The sequence below is a fragment of the Protopterus annectens genome, chromosome 2.part0 (genome assembly GCF_019279795.1).
Source record: "Protopterus annectens isolate FY-2018-M chromosome 2.part0, PAN1.0, whole genome shotgun sequence".
Classification (NCBI taxonomy): domain Eukaryota; kingdom Metazoa; phylum Chordata; order Ceratodontiformes; family Protopteridae; genus Protopterus; species Protopterus annectens.
Window position 1 is genome coordinate 916,398,110 of NC_056728.1, and position 21,402 is coordinate 916,419,511.

A 21,402-nucleotide genomic window follows, 5' to 3' on the forward strand; every position below is an offset into this window, starting at 1 on the left:
CTTGTGATGCTATTGAGTGGCTAGGTCATATGACACACATTGGGTATGTGTAGTGTTTAAATGTGCAGATGTGTTTTAGCATGCCATGTCATGGATGAGACTGGCATGTCCACAATATGATCTACACTCACCATACGTACCGTACATTGGATATGTGGCCGAATGGTATTCCATCAATTATCCATGTGCCACTGATGATGTTATGTGAATACTCATCATGCATGCGCTAAAAATGTGTCCACAATTATTTGCTAAAGACACAGAGGCTGTAATCAGCATTGGATACCTATCTGACACACAGATACACATCCAGCAATGGTATGTACACCTGTGAGTTATGGTGCACAGTACATTACAGGGTTATGAATACCTGCGCAGCAATGTTGTGTCCATGTATGCATTGTGTACCAGGGGGAGGCTCATCATCTAATAACAAAACACATGCATCAAAGCCATGTATACTGTTAGTAACAAGGACTGTCTACACTTGCACTGCATGCTGTTGAGCAACACATGTCCTGCATGTTGACATGTGGGATATGACTGTTTTACTTGTGATACTGTACCCCACCATCACCTGCTATTGTGTATGTTCTGAGATTGCTGGTGTTGTGTCTGCTTTAGAGAGGAGTGTATTTTTGTGTGTGTGCATGTGTGCATGTGTGCATGTGTGCATGTGCGCATGTGTGCATGTGTGCATGTGCGCATGTGGTCTGAAGTCATGTTCAGGTCTGAAAGTATGTTTCCTGTTTTCCTGTCACAGGTGCCGAGGTGGGGCTGGTTCAGTACAGCAGGGAACTTGATGTCACTGAGACAGACAGTGATGATGAGGTTTGTCAGGGTCTGTTGTTGGGCCACCAGTTGACAGTACACAAGTCTCCACCCCATCCATGCACACAGTCATACTGCATGTGCATCAATCATCACCATTGTCCTTAGCTGAGGGACAGTGTACAGTTGGCACTGGCCAGGCCAGTGTGGTATCTATGGCACATGTATCAGGACACAGCAGCCATGGCCAGATGTCTGGAAAGGTAACACATATGCAGATGCCCAAGGGTTCTCATCAGAGCACTGCTGGTCATCATGCCCATGGCAGATGTGCCACATCTCTTTCTACCACACGCATGTTCCAGGCTGTCATGGAGGCCCAGATACAAATGGAGCGGTACACCAGACAGGGACTAAAGGCACAGAGGGCTCATAACATCTCTGTAAATGACAGTATCCGTGACCTAGCAGGTGCCATACGTAACTACACTGAGGTCATTGATAGACATTGGGGTGAGACATTGTATGTCCTCCACAATGTCATGTCCATGTGTCAGGGCAGTGCAGGATGGTTGAGATGTCAACGTGGATGTATGCCAGCAACATCAGCAGCTGGAGGTCACCGTGGACATCCAGCAAGTCACAGCTGTTCCCGTAGTGCCAGTACCAGCCCCAGCAATGTTGGGGAGGGCTGTCCATAGACCATCCTAGCAGACCACGTGCACGTGGCTCTGGCCAGTCCCAGCAGGGACCTGGATCCAGTGGACATGTGTCAACCTCTTCGGATAGTGCCCAATCTGGAGGTTCTCCCGTTTGATTCTCGGCTGGAGCGCCTTCTGTGTGGAGTCTGCATGTCCTCCCCATGGTCGAGTGGCCTCTGTAAGACATGCGTGAATGGGCGTGCCTTCGCTCAAGATTGGGTGTCGGACTGGCCACTCAGCTCCATAAAAATCTACTGCCAATCATTAGTGGACCGGAGTTCTGCTGTGGCGACCCCTAACCGGGAAAAGTTAAAAAAAACAAACAAACTGTCTGTAACATCCCTGCCAGGCACAGGTTCCGTATCTGTGGCCTGAGATGGTGATCTGTAAAGCCTGCCAGGTACAGTCTGTAGCTGTCTTACAAATCCCCATATATGGCAGCCACATGGTGGAACTGTGTGCATGCAGACACACACACAAATAAACCAGAAACCTAGGGCAAACACATACCCACACACATTACATCAACTTTGGCCCATAACAGTACTAATGGCCCTCACACACACACACATGTCAATTGTATGGCCCATTGTAGGCCTCTGGCAAACCAACAACACACCCTGTGCATATCATGAAACCTGTGCCACCTCCTGTCATCTGTAACATTGATGCAGGAACAGGCTAACATGGTGCTGATGCATAGGGTGACTTTAATAAAGTATAACAATGGTTGGATGTGTAGCATGTTGTCAGTAAAGTATAATGATATCCTTGAAGATGTAGCTGAGCAGGCATAATGCATTAAAGCTGTAATTAGCAATGTTGTATTGTTTTCACCAGTGTTTATTCCAATTGTGTATTGTTTGCTCATGTGCCACTTGGCTGATGTGTGTAGTTGTGTCAGCATGCATTATACAGTGGACAGTAAGGGTGGGGTGTGTGCAACACAGGTTTGCAGGTGTCCATTTGTGAACATGGTGGAGTTGCACTGTCTGCATGTACATGCATATTGGACACATGGGCAGAGTGACATACCCTGTACTGGCCAGTGTTAACACTCCATAGTTTCTGTTGGTGGCCAGCATGCATTTTACTACACACATTTTGGAACTTGAGTACGCATGTGTGTGTATGACACGGGTTGACACTGTGCTGTAGGTGTTGTTGTTGCTTTCTGTCATTGGTTTGCATTACTAAGGTTAACACTGTCCCAGCTGCATAATCCTTTAGTAATGCACACTGTTCACCTACAGGGTTGCATGGACCGTGCTATCACAAACACAAGAAATTCTCACTTATACAGTAAAAGTGCATTAGTCTCATGGACCCCTGCCATAAACTAAATATATAATAGAAGGTGTGAAGTTGTACCAAAAAAGAGTTACATACCAAGAAGGGATATCCTCTCTGGTCAGTATCATTGGGAAAATACAATCCCTCAATAAACATGCAAGGCAAGCTTCAAAATACAAAATTGCAAGGATTCTAAAGCCAACACTAAAACTTTCTTTAGTGTTGTTTATAATCTACAGGGGAAATCTCAGATTGGGTCACAGTTAATGTAAATGCTCACAAAGTACACTTATCTGACTGACATTACCAATTCCTTGTCAGACAGTTTGAATGCGGATTTCACCACCCTGTCATTACACAAGGGCCACATTTCCAGACTTGAATAATGTAAAACCTGATGATTCACAGGCACTCTTGTTAAAACATCTCTTTACCAAAGTCCAAACCACAGTGGCAATGGTACTGGACAGTGTCCCTGGCTGTGTCATACACAAGCTGACATATGAAGTCACCACTCACCTAAACACTCTGTCCAGATGCAGCCTCTATACAGGTTACACACTTGTGGAATGATGCATGGTAATGGTGTTCACAGTCCACAAGGGTTGAACTACGTCTTCTTCTTCTCCTTTCGGATGCTCCCATTAGGGGTCGCCACAGTAGATCATCTGTTTCCATTTCTTCCTGCCCTCTGCATCTTGCGCTGTCACACCATCCACCTGCATGTCCTCTCTCACTGCAGCCATAAACCTTATCTTAGGCATTCCTCTTTTCCTGTTACCTGACGGCTTCATCCTTAGCATCTATTTCACAATATACTCTGCATCCCTCCTCAGCACATGTACAAACCAACTTAATCCTGCCTATCTGGCTTGGTCTACTAACCTTCAAAGATGAGTATGCCACTTTTAAGAGGTGTGAGTAGTCTCCAAAAAAGTTGCTCCTCCCCAGGGAGACACACACACAGTTGGCAAGTGCAGCATTCAAACCCCTACCTAACTACATTATGATATTGCAGCAGTAGACCTTTACATGACAGGCTATTCACATTGCTGGGATTTTTTCTTTCCACAGGTATATTTGTAGGATGGTGACGTCATCAGACTTGACAAAGATGAGTATACCACTTTTAAGGAGTATGAGTAGTCTCCAAAAAGGTTGCTCTCTCCCCAGGGAGACACACACACACACACACACACACACACACACACACACACACACACACACACACACACACACACACACACACAGTTGGCAAGTGCGGTGTTCTTAATCCAAACTAAGTACGTCTTTACACTACAGCAAGCAATATGGAGTTACAGGGTGCAATATAGACATTACTTGCTGACAGTTTGCCCAAAGGTTTTTTACACATTTGCTAACCTCAGCAGGCTAATCATACTAGGTGTATTGTGAGTGTATTGTATGCATCGGCCATGACCATATCATATATGGGTTGATGCATCACATGCTGGCACACACAGGGTCAAACTGGTGGCTAAGCTCTGTCAACCCAATACTGGACAATACAGTCAGGAGGAGTAGGGTTATACAACCACAACACCAACTGTCTCACATAGACCTACAATATAAGCACCAGCAAAACACACACATATTACCATACTCAGAGAATACAAATATTAATCTGAAAAAGAGAGAGTGTCCTCCTAAGCAGACAAGCAAGCAACATGCACCTCCAAGCACACGCCAGAAAACCCATAATACATCAAAGCAGTGTGCCTCACAATAGGCCCTAAGGCAAAATAACATACCCAACACACTAGTAATAGGTGACTTCATAGTCAGGGTCACAGATGTTCTACTCACTCAGCTGGACAAGGGGAAGGTTACTGTCAGTTGTCTGTCATGTGCTATGATCCGCCTCATAACCCAAGCACTTACATCACTCCAGAACAGGTACATATATGACGTGTTCTTTGTACATGTCAGTGTGAATGATCTGAGACTTACCTCCCAGGACAACATGACAAGAGATATATATTAGCTTTATGATCATGTAGCCCAGGCTGGTATGACCCTGACCTTGAGTAGCATCTTACCTTCACCTACATAATGCTGCAATATAACAGAAAGACAATAAACTTCAACAGTTGGCTGAGCTTCTGGTGTCATTCAAAGGGGATCCAGTCTCTGTCTGCCTGTGATGACATGAGAGACAAGCCTCATTGCTTTGCTACAGATGGTTTGCACCTGTCACCCCTATGCTTCTGAATACTGGCCAAGGCTCTTGCTGTCCCCATATTACCTTTTTTAGGCAAGGCTTAAAGGTTCATAGGTTCATAGGTAGGTACTAGGCTATCAGCCCTGGGGCTTATACAAGCCCAGCCAAAAAGGTACTCTGGCTTTTGCCACCCAAGAAATTTATTTTCCTGTGCTACTGTCAAGCAGAGACACGAAAGTGATCCCCAGGGTGAATTTCCTATTCTCAAGATTTTTCTTGAAGAGTGCTAATGAGGAGCTTTGTTTGATATAGGTAGTTTATTCTGGAGTATGGGAAGTCTCTGGTACAGGAATCTATCCCTCTGGCATGTTCTGTTTATTGTGGTGACAAGGTTTAGGTCCCCAGTGCGTGTAGTTTCATATGTAGGTACTAGGCTATCTGCCCAAGGGCATTTATAAGCCTAGCCAGAATGTGTTGGCTTTCGCCTCCTTTTAAATTAGTTTCCTGGGCCTCTGTCTAGCAGGGCCAATGAAGTGATCCCAGGGGTAAATTTACAATTTCCCATCCACTCATCAAGATTCCTCTTGAAGAGAGTCAGCGAGGGGCTCTACCTAACATAAACTGGATTCTATTACAGAGTGAGGGAAGTCTCTGGAACAGGAATCTATCCCTCCAGCATGTCCTGTTTATTGCTGTGCTGAGGTTTAATTCACTGGATCGTGTGGCTCTAAGAGATTTGGTTTTCTTGAGGTGGAGCATGAACATTAATTCCGGGTTGGATATGGCCTTATACGTCAGGCATAGATCACCTCTGAGCAGGCAGTAAGCAACTGAGTAGAGCTGGAATTTCTTTAGTCGAGCTACATAGGGCATCTCTTTGAGGCCCATGGTCCTCTTGGTGAGGTACTTAGATTATTATTATTTTTTATTATTAGGCTAACTGCCCTTGTGGGTCACTTTAAGCCTAGCCAACTACCCCATGTGAGAATCAAACCCTGCACCTTCTGTTTGCAAGGTAAACACCCTAACCATTATGCCAGCCTCCCACTTCTGTGGTCTTACCAGCTGTTGCATGTGCCAATTAAGGTACATACCAAATGGGGCATTGTACTCTATTATGGGCCTAATGAGTGATGAGTAGAGGGGCACAATGACCTCTCTTGATCTAGAGGTGAACCCTTTCATGATTAGGTGGGCTACATAGAAGGAATTTCTAACCACTTTGGCAATGTAATTATCAAAGGAGAGGTTACTATCTACCTGGGTCCCCAGGTCCCTAATTACATTTTCCGTACCTAGTGGTTTACCACCTATGTGGTGATTTGTGGGAAATTTGTTTTTCCCAAAGGAGATGACTATGCATTTGTTGGCATTCCGCTTGAGGCCATGGTTTTGACACCAGATTCAGTAGTCGTAACTGTATTGTCCATCTGCATGGGTGTCCTGAAGTTCACCACTTCTGTCTTAAGAAGCATGAAGTTGGCTTTGGAGAAATTTTTTAACATGGTTTCCTTAATGGGGGGTGGGGGCAGAATGTAGATATGTAGGGTAATCAGCTTATGGTCAGATTGGACCAATGAGCCGTTGACTTCAGGTGTGGAACACCGGTCACTCAAGACAAACCAAACACTGTAACCAACACAAATAACCACAAAGTGAGCTAAATGCTCTCATTGCCAGAAGTCTCAGCCTCCTAATGCACACACTTGAGGCACTTCTCAGTATGGAGAATATTGATACTGTGCAGTAACAGAAACCTAATTCAAGGATCCAGAGAGCACAGCAGCACTACCAGGATACTACTCATTCCATACCTTCCAGCATCAGAACCTGGATCATAGCACATAGGGTGGGGGTGTATCCATATTAATCAAGGATACCTACACCTCCCTCTACATCCTCTCTACAGGATATGTACCCATAGAATGTTGCACAGTAACGTTCTTCCCACTCCACAGGGGTGGGGCCATAAAAGACCCTTGGCATTCACGCTCTATGAGCATGATGAGTCTGATCTGCAAGGCAATGGAGCCAATCATAATGGAAGTCAACAATAAAGACATTGGGAACCTTCACACAGTTGAGCACACCCAGTTTGGCTTCATCAAATGCAGATCACGCCTCCTGAACTGGGTGGATTTCTTTGAGACAGTTACCCAGGCTACAGATAATTGAAATGAGCTCCCCACAGCCTACCTGTACCTTGCTAAGGCCTTTGACACAATTCCCCAGTCAGGTATCATAGATAAACTCACCAACCTGGGCATGAATCCATACATCACAAGATGGATTGCAAACTGGCTCACAGATAGATCCCACAAATTAAGAGTTGCTGGCTACATGTCAGACTCTACACCGGTAACAACTGGTGTTCTCCAGGGTTCAGTCCTGGGGTCCCTCCTGTTTGGTATAGACTTCTCTAAAGTACATGCCAACACAGGAGGGTTGTGGTTGACTAAGTTTGCTGGGAACTGTAAAGTGTTTGCCATAATAGATTCCCGGGATGACACAAATATTCTCCAGAAGGGACTCTATGAGTCAGATGTGTGGTATCAGAATCATGGCCTCAAGCTCAATGTGGAAGTATGCATAGTAATCCCCTTTGGTGAAAACAAAGTACCCACAAACTACCACATAGGTGTTACCCCCTAAAAGCTGACAAGGTAATAAGGGATCTGGGGACACAGTAGATAGTCATCTTTCCTTTGACAACCATGTTGCCAAAGTGATTAGGAAATCCTATGTGGCCTATCTAATCAACAAAGGGTTTGCATCAGGATAAAAAAATGTAGTGGTGGCCCTCTATTTTTAAGTCATCAGACCCATCATTGACTGCAATGCACCATTTTGGATGTACTCAACTAAGCATATCCAGCAGCTGTAGAGACCACAGAGGTACCTCACCAAGAGGATTACTGGCCTCAATCAGTTGTGTTATGCAACACAACTGGTAAAACTGCATCTGTTCTCTGTTGTGTACCGCCTACTCAGAGGCACACTCTGCCTAACATACAGAGCCATGTCCAACACATAACTGTTGAACATGCTCCATCTACGGATAACAAAATTGAGTCACACTACACACTCCAGGGATATGAACCTCATCACAACAATGAATACAACATACTAGTGGGATAGAGTACCATCTCAGACACATGCCTTGCTGTGGAACAGAGTCCCAATGTACATCAGACAGAGGCCCTCGCTGACACTCTTCAATAGGAACCTTGATGAGTGGATGGGAAACAGACAATTCATGCCAGGCATCACATCAGCAGCCCCAGTAGAAAGGGGCTTAGGGTACTAACTATTAGAACTAGGGCTTAGGAGACTACCCAATGGGGTGGTGAAAGCTGAACAACTTTCCTAGGCTAATATATGCCTTTGTGAAGATAGTCTACTACATACCTATGAACCTATGTGACAGATACATGTTTACAGATAGTAGACGTGTACTTCATTGTACAGTCATGTTGTACAGCAGGCACATGGACCACATACACTGTAATGCTTACAGATACTGGTGGCCGTTATGTACAGTGGGTGAGATGTGCACCTCATGTCTTTTGTGCCATTGGGATGTGTGCTGGGTGGGACAGTCCTGGATGGCTCCCTGTCATGGTCACCCTCTTACACAATCTCTGCCCATCCATATTTGGCTTATTATACTGTGTTCCCCCTACATATATATAGGTACATAGGTAGGTAATAGGCTACCTGCCTGAAGGCATATATTAGTATGGCCGGAGTGTACAGCTATCACCAGACATGGGGTTAGTTCCCTAGGCCTCTGTGTAGTAGAGCTGATGAAGTGATCCATGGTGTGACAGTTCAGTTTCACATACACTCATCAAGGCTCCTCTGGAAGAGTGTCAGTGAGGGACTCAGCTTAATGTAGGTTGGGAGCCTGTTCCAAAGCAAGGGAAGTCTGTGAATTAGTAATGTATCCCTCCAACATGTTCTATTTATTGTTGTGATGATGATATCCCTAGAGCATGTGGCACAGTGAGCTTGGGATTACTTCAGATAGCACATGTACATCAGTTCTGCATTGGACATGGACCTGTCTGTTGGGCAGAGATCTCCTGAGTAGACAGTATGCAACAGAGTACAGATTAAGTTAACTTCAGTCTTGTTGCATGGGGCAACTGTTTGAGGCCAGTAATCCTCTTGTTGAGGTACTTCAGTGGTCTTTCCAGCTGCTGAAGGTGCCTAGTCAGATTCATTGCAAGTCTGCCATGATACTCTCTGATGTGTCTGATGACTGATGAGTAGAGGGAACCTCCTTTGACCTACATGCAAAGACCTTGGCAATTTCTGGGAACACATAGCATGATTTTCTAACCACTTTGTGAATGTGTTTCTGGATGTAGAGATGACTATCCGCATGTGTCCATAGATCCCTTATTATTACCTCCATATTTAGGGTGTTGGCACCTATGAGGTATTTGTATGACTGTAGCTTGAGGTCATAATTTTGACACCACATCTGTCTGACTGAGACCCTTTTTAAGGATGTCTCTGTTGTCCCAAACATTGATTATGACAACCTTTTTGCAGTCATCCACAAACTTTGCTAACCATAGCCCTCGTGTGTTTGACTGTATTTCTGAAAAGTATACACCAGACAGGAGGGGTCCCAGGACTGAGCCATGGGGGACAGCAGTTGTTACCAGCTTACAGTCCAACAAGGCGACCACAATTCTTACCTTGTGGGATCTATCTGTGCCCCATTTGGCAATCCATCAGATGACATACGTGTTTATGCACAGGTTGTTGATTTTGTGGATACGACATGTGTGTGAGATGTTGGAAAAGGGCTTTTCAAGTTCTATGTAGGCCGTGTGTAGCTCATTTCATTGATGTATGTCCTGGGTGACTGCCTTGAAAACTGTCTAGCAGGTTTAGGAGCCATGATCTGCCCCTGGTCAAACAAAATGGGTAGGGTTGGGTGTTTGTAGGCTCCCAATAGCTCTGTTTATGAGTTCCATAATGATGGACTCCATGGCCTTGCAGATCAGGCTTATTAGGCTTATAAGACAATAGTTCCCATGGTCTGTTGTGCACCAACACTTGTGGGGTGTGACAAATGTTGCTGTAATCCATTCAACAGTTTCATATCCTGTACAGAGGGTGAGTCTCAACAGACTGTGCAGGTGCAGGGTCTGTTTGTTTTGGAGTTCACATATGACACAGCCAGGTAAACCATGTCATCCCATAGATGCCATGTTTTTAGGTTTGGATGGAGCTGTTTAACCATTGTATATGTGATCTCTGGGTTTTCACAATCTCCAGGTATGGTAATGGGCCCTTTTGTCAGTGAGAGGGGGTTAAATATGTATGAACCTGTCTAACAAGATGTTGGCAATGTCAGTTATGTACATGTATTCATTTACACTTTGCACTAACTCAGAACATATATGAGTTTACATTGATATTTATGACATAGCGAAAGAAAGCTTCATGGTTCCCTATGGACTCTTTGGCAATATTTTTGCCAGAACATGACTTGATAATGTTAGGAGTGTTCATTGTTTCTTGATTATACTGATCATAGATTTATTGATCTTCTTTGGATTTTCACTTTCTTTGAACAACTTAAGTACTTGTAGTACATAGTTTGATTATGACAGGGGCCCAGTATATTATATGGGTCTGTTTTCATATCACTGTGTGAGCAAGACAGGATTGGTGAATAGTGACAAGTGTCTGGAGTAAGAACTGCAACTGCTAGATATGTATGGCCCACTGCTGTACTCAGACATGGCCTGTGTGTGTGAGCATGCCCAGTATGAACTTTCAGTATGTTGTTGACTGACATTTGCCTTGTTTGTTTAAGTGCGTGAGCATGCCCAGTATGACCTTTCAGTATGTTGCTGACTGAAATTTGCTAAATTTGTTTAAGTGTGTGAGCATGCCCACTATGGGCATATATATTATATGTGTGTGAAACATCAAGCTGGTTTTTACTTCAGGGCTCACCTTTGTGTTGTACATCAACAGGAAGCATGCTGTGCCTGCAGGGCTTCCATGAGTCAATTTGCAGAGACCTATCAACATTTCTACATACAGGGGAGGCAGCTATTATTTGTACATTTCTACCTAGGGGGGCACACCTGATTGTTACTGTGGGTGTACATAGGAAGAGGGGTACACCTGACACTTACACACATTTGCTAGGCCTGCATTGCTATGTCAGGTACTCCATTTCATTCTGTACAGTTGCCTATCGTACTGGCTTGAGGCATACCACTATACTACAGACCTTCGCTTCCAATTACACGCATATTAGTTTGTGACTTCATAGCTTACCCAACCCACATCCCACTGCCTGGCCTGCTGTTATCTGTCTGCATAGGCCTGGGGGGAGGGTACTCATATGCCTCTTCAGAGGGCAAGATACAGCATTTGTTTGTGTTTGCATTTGTCTACAATTGTCCTGCTGGCTGTGACTGTTAGGTATGTGACCCCCCCCCCCCAGCTTGTATGTGTGAGTGACTTAAGTTGTGTCTGCGCCAGCGAAATGCTGTCATGGCTTAGTGGTTCAGTACTGTGACTATAGTGCACAGTATCCTGAGTTTGAGCCCTGTCACTGCTTTTTATTTTCCTGCTGGGCAGGCCTGACTGGTTATGGAACGGTAAAGCAGGTACGAGTGTGTTTACCCAACTTTGCACGACTTTGCCCAGCATTGCTTGATGTTGCCTGATATTGTGCTGGTTAGTGTGGTGTGCAGCTACGTGCAATTGTATTTAAATATTCTCAATACTGGTAAAACATGCTTAGCAGTGCTTTATATTGCTTAGAATAGGGCACTCATGCCTCAGGTGGTGCTGCAGGGCTGCCTCTGTCGGATGCACATAGTACACTCCCTATACATGTTTAAAAACAGGTAGTGTCAAGTTAGGCATCCCTTTTACTGTATGTGCTAGTCAGGGAGAGGTGTCATTTCCAGGGTTCCTACTGAGTCAGTGTATGTGCTATGCATTGCCTCTTTGCCAAGGCCAGGGCATACTGGGCACACCTCCTTCTGCTACTGGGGCTGGCTCAGGTTGTTCCTCCTCTGAGTGAGGCTGTGCCTGTGCAGGCCTTGGCAATGGTGGGGACTTTTTGGCCCTGCCCCATGCTGTTCCTGCTGCAGCTGTTTCCACAGGATCATATTGTGTAGCATGGCACATACCATAACAATTTGGGTACATGTAGTTGGTGAGTACTGCAAGGCTCCACCAGATGTGTCCAGGCACTGGAACCGTGACTTGAGAATCCCAAACACATGCTCAATTATGTTTCTTGTTTGTGCATGTGCCTCATTATGGAGTTCTTGTTCAGGTGTGTGTGCATTTCTGATGGGTGTCATCAGCCACGGCTCCAGTGCGTATCCAGAATCCCCCACTAGGTGACCATCAGGGATGTCCCCATTGGCAAATCTCTGGTACAGCTGCGTCAGATGCCAGATGTGGGAATAGTGGTAGCTTCCAGGGCAGCCAGCACACACATTCATTATTATGTCATAGGCATCGCACACAACCTGGCAGTTGATGGAGGGAAAGCCCTTGCGGTTGATGTAGACCCCACCCCGCTCACCGGGTGGTGCTTTGATGCATATGTGCATGTAGTCTATCGCACCCACTACCTCAGGGTATTCTGCTATTTGATGGAAAAGACGCATATTGCTGGCCAATGCCTCACGGGAATTAGGGAAATATACATGGTCACTGACATGTGCTGACATGGCATCCAGGAACTGGTGGAGTACCCTATATGCTGATGTCTGTGAAATCCCCATCATATCACCAGTTGGTCTCTGGAAGGTACCTGTAGCTAGTATTCTTATGCCAGCACATTCTTTGGTATCCACTGGGATGGGTTCCCCTCTGTTGGTTCTATGTGTGAGACGTGGCCGGCACAGCTCAACAATTTGCTGCAGGAGGTCTCTGTCCACCCTATAGCACTCCACTATCTCCAACTCATGTAGCCCCTGGTAGGTTACCCTGGGTCTGTACACTCTTCTCCGTCTCCTCACTGTGGATTGCTCAGCAGTATTCACAACATCACCACCCTCAGCACCTTGCACATGTTGGTTTATGATAGCAAGAGCAGCCCCTAACATTTTGTCTGACTTAAGCTTTTTAAGCTTTCCCTCTTTGTATACTGCAGTGTTGCAGAGTTCTTGGGAAAAAACAGGGGGGAATGCTGTTTGCAGAGTTTAAAGTGCTGGGCTGGGCTGGGATAATCTGCTGCCTGGGTAATTGGCTGATTCTGATATATTTCACCTGGCAGCTCTGCTGGTTCTCCTTGGTTAACTTCCTACTACTTCTTTTCCTTCCTTTTCCCTTTCTGTTTCCGCCCGGGGCAGTGCCGCGCAAACACGTGCACATGCGTGCACACACGCACACATGAGCGCACATGCTGTGTGCACGTTTGCAAGAAATTTTCGATATTTTAACAATGTGCACCTTTGGTTTCAGGTTTTCAAATAGGACAACTGTAGGCACGCCTCTTGCAATCCTGAGCAACTCAGGGCAAACACAAGCCACTGTGCTCCAATTAGCTTACAGCCTTTCTGACATACTCCCTCATGATGTCACCTATATTCTACTCTACTACTCACCTACTCCTACACTTACACTCTTGGGACATGGCTCACATGCTGGGTAAAATTGGGATTCACTGTCCGTATCCTCATTTGCATAGGATTACCTACTAATGCATGGTTACATCTCTCACACTGAGCTTCGCCCCCTTATTATCCACTACTCAGTGGCCATGTTGTCTTCAGTCTGCCATTCACCTGCATGACAAGATAAGCTTTTTAGTAAAAATGCCTATTTTTGGCTATTTTTTTATTATTTTCTTGTTTTTTTAAAGCGCCACACGTTTGCGCGGTGCTGCGCCATGATTAAACATTGGAGATCGGGGGAAAACAAAAGTTAGATTTTAATAATTTTAAACATTTATAAATGCCAATGGCCTTATATTTGGCCATTGACATGCTTCCTTAACTGTATGCATCCTTTATTTGGAGCTGTCATAGCTCCGTTTAGCTATTTGCAGAACGGTACTCCGTTACCAGCGGAGTACATTTCTGCAGATAACACTAATCTTCCACGAACAGGTTAGTGTTTTCTGGATTGCAAATTTTCCTCATTTGCATAGCTTTCAGCAGTAAATGAGGTAATTTGCATACCATGACACTGTCCATGCAAGAGTAGCTTTAGCAGCTCTCGTACACGCAACTGCCGGCTGTACCTGGATCGCATGGCAGACATATTGCCACCGTGAGCTCCTACACTCTTCTTGCACTCCGTGCAAGCTTTCGTAAATCCTGCCCTTTATTTTTTTATCTGATATGCTTTGTAAATAATGTTTGTAACTATTTGCTTTTAAATACTTTGCAAATAATGTTTGTTGAATGTTTTTGTTTTGAACTGTCAAGATGTATTTCTATCCTTGTTTTGAAGCTTTTCTCCCTGGGCTTCCACTGAAAATGAGCATTTCAGTCCCCACCCAGATTTTCCTGATAAACAAATTGAAGAAAATAAATTAAGTAATTAAATAAAAAAGGTGATGTACTCACTGGACCTCTTTCTTGATGGTTTTCCTTAGGAATGCTTGCAGTATTGCTAAACAGCATTAGAGAACAGGCAAATTGCACATCAGCACCCTGAGTGGAGATGTCCACTGAAAAATGAGTCCACTGCTTCATGGCAGCCTATCAAGCTGCCGTGGAGCTCGGACAGAAAAATCTAATGGTCGCCATTATTTTATGCTTGCTAAGCAGTGCTTTAGCTGTTTAGTGAGTGTAAAATAAAAAAAAGAAAAAAATTAAAATAAAAAAGCATGTTTGTGTGTATGTCTGTGTGCGAGTGTATGTGTGTATGAGAGTAAGAGAGAGAGGGACTGACTGAGCTACTATTATACACTCGCTAATCAGCTCTTTTGCTGTTTAGTGAGTTTAAAACAATAAATGAAACAGGAAAAAAGTGTGCGGGTGTGTGTGCTTGCGTGTGTTTTTATGTGTGTGTGTGTGTGTGTGTGTGTGTGTGTGTGTGTTTGTTTATGAGTGTGAGAGAGAAAGTGAGAGTATTCCAGCTTTCCCTTGGCAGCAGCAGCATCAGTTATGAGATTTCCGTAACTCTCAACCATACCTCTCAACCTCTTAGCACAAGAAATCTACACATAGACACAAATAACGGGAACAAATGATCGAGAATAGGGACAGATTTTAAATATTGCTCTAATAAACTTAGAAAGCTGCTAGAATAATGGGGTTTCCATTAGCATGCATTTTCTGAAGCAGAGGGCTGTGTGTGTGAGAGAGAGTGAGTGAGATGACTATTGGCTGCAGCAGCAGTAAAGAGGTTTACATATCTATGGACCTTTCAGATGAAGAAATCTGGATAAAGTCTAAAATAAAGGGGGGATAAAGGCTGTAAAATAGAAACAGATTTTAGTTTTTGCTATTATAAAATTACAAAGTTGCTTAAGTAAAGGATTTGTGTTAGCATGAATTTTCTGAAGGAAATAAAAGTCTGAAACTCAAATGTATGTCATTATTTAGTAACTTCTATTTCCAATGATTGCGAACGAACCAAATAATTTAGGAGTAAGGGCCCAAAAAATAAGGTAAATAAAGACAACAATTTTACAAACAGCCCATTCTCTAATAGCAATAATGCCCTCCAGGGTGTGTGTTAATGTGTAATTAGCACCCTTCCAGGGTGTAGAGGCCCCATATAATACTGCCCAACTTCAAATCATAAACTTCACTGACCATGTGTTGGGCCTGCTGAAGAAAGAGTTCTGCTGACTGAAGACATGTGGGAAAGCTGTAGGGTATGAACCTTTCAAAGCTTGCAAGGTGTTCATACCATGATACATGCCACATAGCATGATCACCAAGAAGCATGCAGAGAATATCAGGACCCAGCTACAGCTGCATCTGTCACAGCAGGCACCATAATCCAGTGATAATAATAAGATCAAGATATAGTGAAAAGCAGCTGCAGCACAACCTTAAGGCAATGACATTCACAGTACAGAGAAGTACAAGTAACACAGTGATATTTGGCCCTCCTATATGGGAATATGATGTGCAACACGGCCTATGGCTGACCAGGTTTGTGGGTGACTGTATGTTGGGTGCTGTCACTGACTCCCCAAATGATGTTAACATACTTCAAGAGGGTCTCAAAGCAACTAATGACTGGTGTCAAAGTCATGGCCTCAAGATAAATGCAAAAAAATGTATCATCATACCATTCGGCAAAAACACTGCCCTTACTGATTACCACATCAATGGCAACCCCCTAAGCACACAATCTGTGGTGAGAAACCTGGGTACTCAGGTTGACAACACTCTCACATTTGACCATCATGTAGTGGCAGTGGTCAGAAAAGCCTTTTACTTGGTTCATCTCATAAGTAAAGGGATTGCATCCAGAAAAAAGGAGGTTATTACCGCTCTATACTTCTCCCTCATTAGACCAATAATTGAGTCTAACACCCTGTTTGGTAAGTACTTCTCCAAACATCTGCACCAACTGGAAAGGCCACAGAAATACCTCACAAAGAAAATCCATGGCCTCCAACACCTGTTCTATGTGGACAGGCTCAAATCACTATCACTCTTAGTATTGTACAGATTGCCCAGAAGTGATCTGTGTCTCGCCTACAAGGCAATCTCAGACCTTGCCTTACTACATATGTTCCATATCCGTAAATCTAACTCCTCACACATTACCCACTCAAAAGGCCTGAATCTAATATGTGACATTAACAAAACCTGCAGGAGAGACAGGTTTGTCTCCCAGAGGGTGCCCCGTCTCTGGAATAGACTTCCCATACACATCAAACAGAGTACCTCTCTGGTCTTGTTCAAGCGCAGCCTTGATAAGTGGATGGGAATCCACAAATTTGTCACATGGATTTCACCTGTGTCCCTCATTGACAGGGGTGACAGGTGCTGACTGAGGTTTCCTTTTGGAGATAAACTCTTGGCTAGGCTTGCAAGGGCCCCAGGACCATTAGCCTAGTAACCTCCTATGATCCTGTGATTCTATGAACACTAACAGTTCAGTGTCATACAGAACAAATGTAATTCATGCAGCATTACTTAAAGACTATGATGGGTAGTGCCAGCCCAAGTCACACTGTGCATCAGACATCTCCATATATACCACAGAGAAGGGATGGTGCAGTGGGTCACAGCTGTCATCATTTGCACATGTGAGAAGGACATAATGGCATGACTCACATCACAATCTGGACGGGTGGTCATTACCTGAGGTAGAGATCAGGTTCATGTTGTAAAGGTTTATCTGTATCATAAATAATGTCCTCTGATGTCAGGAAGAGTATGCACTATGGGACCTTGAGTGGTTGGGTATGGAACAAGGTGGTCATGATCTGGGGAGTCATTACTCTGGCATGTAGTGGCAGAACTACCGCCTCCCATATTATAAGAATGTGCTGCTACTGGGGAATGGACATCTGCAATGTCCACAGGAAAGGCGTTTTGAGACTGTTGGCAGTGATCACCCACAAGTCCTGAGTGACTATGACAGGATGTGATTGTTATGTTGATTAAAGTTAGCCAATCACTGTAGTCTACTTACTTGGAGAACATGATGGCAACTATGGGAAGGCAATATGCTGCTGTGTGCAGGTGATTGCTTGGGACAACAGACTGACACTTAGAGCCTGTTGCTTACCTGCTTGTCTTGGCACTTTAGCATATTATGGGGCATTGAACAGGTGTTTAGTTATGAGTCAATAGGACAGCGCAAGGCTTCTGCTGTCTAGAATGCACATGTGAGACTGTAACATAGTAATGAAAATTTGGGCACAATTCCAAGCATCTGCTATCCTGTTTGTCCAAATGATAGTGCAGGAGGCAGAAAAGATGCATGGCACAACATAGTCAACGTAGCACAATACCTACCACACTGAACTATTTTCTTTATCCTGTTTTGTAGCACATCATTAGTAGTGTTATCCTTCCATTGTGTCTCCTTCCTGCAGGTAATAAGACTGAGGAGTTCCAGCAAAATCAGCTATGCCTTGATTCTGCCCCTGTGGCTGTGGCAAGTGTGAGAACTCAGACTGCCTCGATGGAAAGGATTCCAACCTCTCCCAGGATAGTAGTCTGGTTCAATAACCTGCTGCAGTTCAGCCATAAGCCATCAGTGCAGCGAGAGGTACAGGGGGCAGTGGACAATGTGATGGCCCACTAGGTAGCTAACATCATACACATTTTGGAGTGTATAGCAGATGCACTTAATTCACAAGCTCCTGAAATCAGCACACTGGACCAGGGTGTGTTCCCCTTGTTCCCAGACACACTGACTCAACTGAACTCTCTTTTGGGTCACACTGCTATATCCCTGGACTGGTTTACAGCCAGCATGCTGCCCCTGCCCTTCAATTCCATCCTGTTATATCCTCATTTTGCTGTACCCATCCAGCCTTGTGCCTTTCCACTCCACATCATCACCATTTGTCTGTCTCTGGCAGGCCTATCTCCCATTCTTACTCTGTGCATATAAGTCACTGTTTGTCAGTACTGTTCTTTTGTTTGCACACCCCTACAGAGTACCTTTACCCACATTTCTCCTTCCCCTCTTTACACACCATCCTTCCTATATTTTCTTCTGCCTAGTTATATATAAAGTTGTAAGTTATCTTATCGGCCTTGCCTCCCCACCTGCTTTTTCTTTTTGCTTCTCTTATGTGTGTACCTCTGTTTATTGTATTCCTCTATTTGCTACTGTTCTTTCCTTCCCTTTCCTGGAACCAATAAGAGGCCAGATGATTGCACCATGACAGCAGGTGTTTACAATGTGTGGTAGGCTAGTACTCTGTGGCACTCAAAAAAGTATGCCTTACAATGCTCTGACTCATGATACCTAGTGCAATCATATCACAAGATCTGTACTAACTGCTAAGTGATGGATACCTTGTTCCATAGATTATTGCTTGTTCTGCTCCACTTTGGCTGGTTTCTAGGTGTTTAACCGTACTCTGAATGTAGACATTTTGCACAACTAGCTGCTCAGTTGTGCAGCCTGACATTTATATAATCTGTGTTTTATACTACAGTGTATCAGCAATAAGTGGTGTAAGGCTTGCTCGGGTGCACAGCACATTTCTTGAATCCTGACCACTATGTCTTTATTTTTACACTGTTCAAATGAATTTACACAGGATCCCCACCTTGGAATCACCTCCTAGGTTGTCATAATTTATTTAATATCCTTTTCATGGTGTTGTATTTATTAATTTAATATTTATTAATTTATTATTACCTCTACCCCCCACCTGCTACCTCAAATGACCCTTCCCCTATCTCAACTCAATTCAACTTCATCAACACTGTCACCTTTCTTCTAGACAACCAGCCAACCCAGCCACTCATTGTCCCCACCCCAGCCATAAACTATCACAGGCCTTTCTCCTTCTCACCCATACAAACTAAGTACATAAAAACTTTCTTGTCCAAACTCTAACACTGCTGCACTGCTGCAGACACACTCCCTAATGAATATCTAAAACTTGTATCCCCTTCAATTGCTTACCCAATTTCAATCCTGATCAATCACTCAATTAAAGAACAATATGTTCCACTCATTTGGAAAATATCTCATATTATACCACTCCCCAAAGGTGGCCCCTCCAAAGAGCTGACCGATTATCGTCCGATAGCCATACTTTCCCCCCTAGCAAAAATCTTAGAAAAATGCATCCACAACCAGCTCATAAACTACTTCCTTAACAATAACCTCCTTTCCAACTCTCATCATGGTTTCAGGCCTAAGCATAGCACTGCCCTCCTAACCTTCATTAACACCATCCACCACCTCATGCATGAAGGCTTGCATGTCTATTCCATATTCCTGGACATATCTAAAGTCTTCAACTTTGTATCTCACCAACTTCTACTAAATAAACTATCTTCCTATGGCCTTAGTCTATCCTCATTAACCTGGTTCCACAGCTACATCTCTAATCATCAACAGGCTACAAAGTGGGAAAACTCTCTTTCCCCCTTACTCCCCATCACCGTGGGTATTCCCCCAAGGATCCATTCTCAGTCCACTTAACTTCATCATATTCACAAACAATCTCAGTACAGCAACTCAACATGCCTCCATAATACAGTATGCAGATGATGCTGGCCTTAACTCTTCACCCCCACACCCCAAGAACTCTAACTAAAAATGCAATCCTTTTTCAGGACATTGAATCCTACCTCCCCCAACATCAACTCATTTTAAATCCCAACAAAACCAAAGTCAGAGTTTTCAGTAACAAAAAAAAAAACAAGACTTCCCCACCCCCTCTATCAATTATCTCTGCAAATGTTACCAATATCACCCCTACTAACCACACTAAACTTTTAGGTGTTACCATAGATGACAACCTCAAATTTGGCATACATATTGCCTAAACCATCAAAATAGTCCACATCAAACTAAATACTCCTAAAGCCAGGCTAGCTACTGCTTGCACACACCTTCTATCTACCATCCTCTACAGCGCTCTCTCACATTTACTAACCTTTGAAAATCTGACCTCAGCAATCTAGAATTATGTTACCACAAGATTGCAAAATTTGCCACTAATCTCCCACACAGATCCCACCACTGCTCAGCTCCCTCAATATTAAACCGACAAGCTCCTCAACCTTCTATCTCTCAATCAACTATCCTTAGCTCATAAATTAATCTATCATACCAACAACTGCCCTGCCATCTCCTCTTTAGTTCAACCTAACACAAATAGCAGATTCCTCAGATCTTCCAACAAAGTCCTACTAAAAGCAATCAAGTCCCATAACCAACATGACAACTCCCTCTATTAACACCAAATAGCCAAACTATGGACACCCTTCCAGACACAATAACAAAAAATCCAGTTCGTGAGCAGTTCAAATCACTATTAAAGGAACATATTATAAGACACTGGCTGTGCTCCTGCCTCTCCCCAGGCTAATCTATTTTCCCCACTCTTTTTACCTTTCTTACCTTACCTTCTAATCTTACCTACATACTGTCTACTGTATTGATCATTCTACAGTGCAAATGTACAGTTCTACAGATTATATTATAGATACTACTGTCTCTTGGCTGTTACTGCAACAGTCTTTGTAGAGTTCTACTGATTGTATTAGATTTACTGCTACTTGATTTTGATTTTGTTGTACTTCTGATTGTTTTGTACTACAGTGGAGTTTTCTCCCTGGTTCTTCTATATTTATCAGGACCTTGCATTGTACTGTCCCTTGATGCTGTATATAATTCTATTGTACTAAATTTGCTGTTACTATGTTTGTTGTTTGTATTACTGTGGAGTTTTTCTCCATGGGTCAGCGCTGAAAATGGACCTCTGGCCCAGTCGGACATACCCGATCAACAAATGTAATAAATAAATAATAAAACATAAATACATTTACTTTT

General features: G+C 43.8%; 1 protein-coding gene across 1 annotated transcript in view; it reads left to right on the forward strand.

Moving 5' to 3' along the window:
• The window catches only part of MTHFD2L (methylenetetrahydrofolate dehydrogenase (NADP+ dependent) 2 like), a 1,043,973-nt gene that overhangs the window by 370,250 nt on the left and 652,321 nt on the right, over nt 1-21,402 (forward strand). The gene's annotated exons all lie outside the window — the stretch shown is intronic.